General features: G+C 41.8%; 1 long non-coding RNA gene across 1 annotated transcript; it reads left to right on the top strand.

The window, feature by feature from the left end:
• The first annotated feature begins 211 nt into the window (after positions 1 to 211).
• Positions 212 to 1,783, top strand: LOC143776703 (uncharacterized). Its single transcript, XR_013215899.1, has 3 exons — positions 212 to 238; positions 310 to 451; positions 1,729 to 1,783. It is a non-coding gene; the product is annotated as an uncharacterized LOC143776703 (long non-coding RNA).
• The last annotated feature ends 1,541 nt before the right edge of the window (positions 1,784 to 3,324 follow it).

Here is a 3,324-nt window from a genome sequence, read left to right as displayed (position 1 = left end):
GGGAATATTGTCCTATGGCCCAAGGACATGTACTGTCAAGAGGCAAAACGCAACATTATCAAGCATTGCCATCAGACCCAACTCTAATTTTCAAGACGCAAATTGACAGATTACTATCAAGGGCCCATAGGTGTGGTATTATCAACAAGAAAGTTGGATTTTCTCACTACAACCCATCCGGTGGTCCCAACATTATATATGGTGCCAAAAGTCCACAAGTCGATTACAAAGCCACCAGGTAGACCAATCATTTCTGGTTTGGGTGGATTGTATGAGAAGCCATGTACTTATATTAATTATTTTTTACAGCCCATGGTCAAGCTCCTGGATTCATATGTACGTGATTCGTCACACCTTATACAACTATGCGAGACATTGGAGATACCGGATAATGCCATTTTGGTCACCCTTGATGTGGAGGCCCTGTATACCAATATAGAGCACCAATTAAGTATGACAGCAGTTTCTTATTTTTTGGATAAAAATTCTACCGGTGACAGGGGACATGATACTTTTGTTTTGGAATTACTTAAATTTATTTTGGAAAAAAATTATTTTGTATTTGATAGGGTGTTCTACACTCACCGGCCACTTTATTAGGTACACCTGTCCAACTTCTTGTTAACACTTAATTTCTAATCAGCCAATCACATGGCGGCAACTCAGTGCATTTAGGCATGTAGACATGGTCAAGACAATCTCCTGCAGTGCAAACCGAGCATCAGTATGGGGAAGAAAGGTGATTTGAGTGCCTTTGAACGTGGCATGGTTGTTGGTGCCAGAAGGGCTGGTCTGAGTATTTCAGAAACTGCTGATCTACTGGGATTTTCACGCACAACCATCTCTAGGGTTTACAGAGAATGGTCCGAAAAAGAAAAAAAATCCAGTGAGCGGCAGTTCTGTGGGCGGAAATGCCTTGTTGATGCCAGAGGTCAGAGGAGAATGGGCAGACTGGTTCGAGCTGATAGAAAGGCAACAGTGACTCAAATCGCCACCCGTTACAACCAAGGTAGGCCTAAGAGCATCTCTGAACGCACAGTGCGTCGAACTTTGAGGCAGATGGGCTACAGCAGCAGAAGACCACACCGGGTACCACTCCTTTCAGCTAAGAACAGGAAACTGAGGCTACAATTTGTACAAGCTCATCGAAATTGGACAGTAGAAGATTGGAAAAACGTTGCTTGGTCTGATGAGTCTCGATTTCTGCTGCGACATTCGGATGGTAGGGTCAGAATTTGGCGTAAACAACATGAAAGCATGGATCCATCCTGCCTTGTATGGAGCATCTTTGGGATGTGCAGCCGACAAATCTGCGGCAACTGTGTGATGCCATCATGTTAATATGGACCAAAATCTCTGAGGAATGCTTCCAGCACCTTGTTGAATCTATGCCACGAAGAATTGAGGCAGTTCTGAAGGCAAAAGGGGGTCCAACCCGTTACTAGCATGGTGTACCTAATAAAGTGGCCGGTGAGTGTATAAACAAGTATCAGGCACTGCAATGGGGGCCAAATGTGCGCCCTCTTACGCCAACCTCTTTATGGGGTGGTGGGAGGAGACACATGTACAAAAACTCAACACTTTTTCCACCCATGTGGTAAAGTGGCTTCGTTTCATTGACGATATTATCATGGTGTGGACAGGCACACCTGAACAACTGGATACTTTTATTGACGAACTGAACAACAACTGTTGGAACATTAGGCTTACTTCTGCTTTTTCCACCAGCTCAGTTGCTTTTCTGGACCTCAAGTTGTCGATTAATCAAAATCGTATTGGTACCACTTTATTTCGGAGACTGCTACAAACAACCTCTTACATTTTGAGAGTTTCCATCCAACACACCTGCGAAAAGGAATCCTTAAGGGACAGTTTCTTTGACTCAGACGAAACTCTAGTCATTCTGAGGACTTTATTAGTGAATTCCGCCAGCTGACAAATAGATTCCGCGAACGTGGATATCCCCGGAGGATTATCTCTGGAGCTTTTGAATTCTCAATGAACAAAACAAGAGAAGAGGCACTAAAACCTCGGGTAAGACCAACATCAAATAAGATCAATGTAATAATAATTAGTGTAATTAATAATCAGTGGAATGATATTTAACGGATCTTAAATACCCATTGGGAAATTTTATGGAGTGAACCAAAATTGAGACTGTTTATAGGTGACCAGCCCAAAATAGTGGCGAGAAGGGCAAATAATTTAAAGGATCACCTGTCTAATAGTCATTTTAGGCGTCCAATTACAAAACTAAGAACAGGTCATTCCAATAAGGGTTCTTTCCCTTGTGGGGGTTGTTCAGTGTGTCCACTAATGATTGCCAGTCACGGAGTATCACTAAAATGTTTGTCCACACAGATACAGTCCAGAGTGTACTTCAATTGCCGATCATGTAACTTGGTTTACGCACTGATCTGTGGATGCGACAAGATATATGTGAGGCAAACAGCACAAGAGCTACTAGGACCCAACAGCACCTCTCAAACATCACTACAGCTAGATCCGATCTATCTAAAGGTAAATCTATTACCTCAGTAGCTGCTCACTTCTTGGAGGTCCATGGTGGCTCTGCGGCTTCCCTTAAGGTTATGGGTTTAGAGGGTAAATATGCCAACATAAGAGGAGGTAACATCACGGATGAGCTACTTCGACGAGAAGCTAGATGGATCTATGAATTGGGCAGCCTATCACCAAATGGCCTCAATGAGGAATTGCTGTACACGGGATTCTACAGGAGGACTTAGTTTTTACTGAGCCGACCATGTGGATCCCTGTGTCCAGCAAACCAATTAATTGTCAACTAAGCCTAGCCTTACTCTTCTTTCTCCTAAACCGCCCTCCTTCCCTCCCTTCCCTTCACTTTTCCCTTATTAGTTTTTATACAGTATTTCTCATTCTTCTGTTTTTGTCCTTTTTGACAGTGGCCATTGTTCAACCATGAGTACCAGCGAATGAGCCGGAGTACCCACTTGAAGATGGGACGAAATAAGGTTGTGTGCTTCATCTGCTATAGTACTGCATCAAATAATACCATGACATTGTTAAATTTAATTCATTGAAGAATATCTTTGTAATATCCTTATAATGGCACAGAAAATATGATCCATCTATAGAATATTGTGTCTATTATTATTATTGCTTATACTTCTTTATACTACTTTAGGTACTTTCTCTAAAATCCAATATGCAATATGTTAATTAAGTGCTATGTTATTTGGGGGCATTATTACCATTGTTGTTTAGGTCACTAACAAATTGTTTGCATCCTAGAGTTATAATACTCTCGGGACATATGCATACTTAGCTAGTAGTATTTTGGTA

Source organism: Ranitomeya variabilis, chromosome 1 (genome assembly GCF_051348905.1).
Source record: "Ranitomeya variabilis isolate aRanVar5 chromosome 1, aRanVar5.hap1, whole genome shotgun sequence".
In the NCBI taxonomy this organism is placed as follows: domain Eukaryota; kingdom Metazoa; phylum Chordata; class Amphibia; order Anura; family Dendrobatidae; genus Ranitomeya; species Ranitomeya variabilis.
The sequence above is the reverse complement of the archived record's forward strand: the minus strand, read 5'-3'. Positions and strand labels throughout refer to the sequence as shown.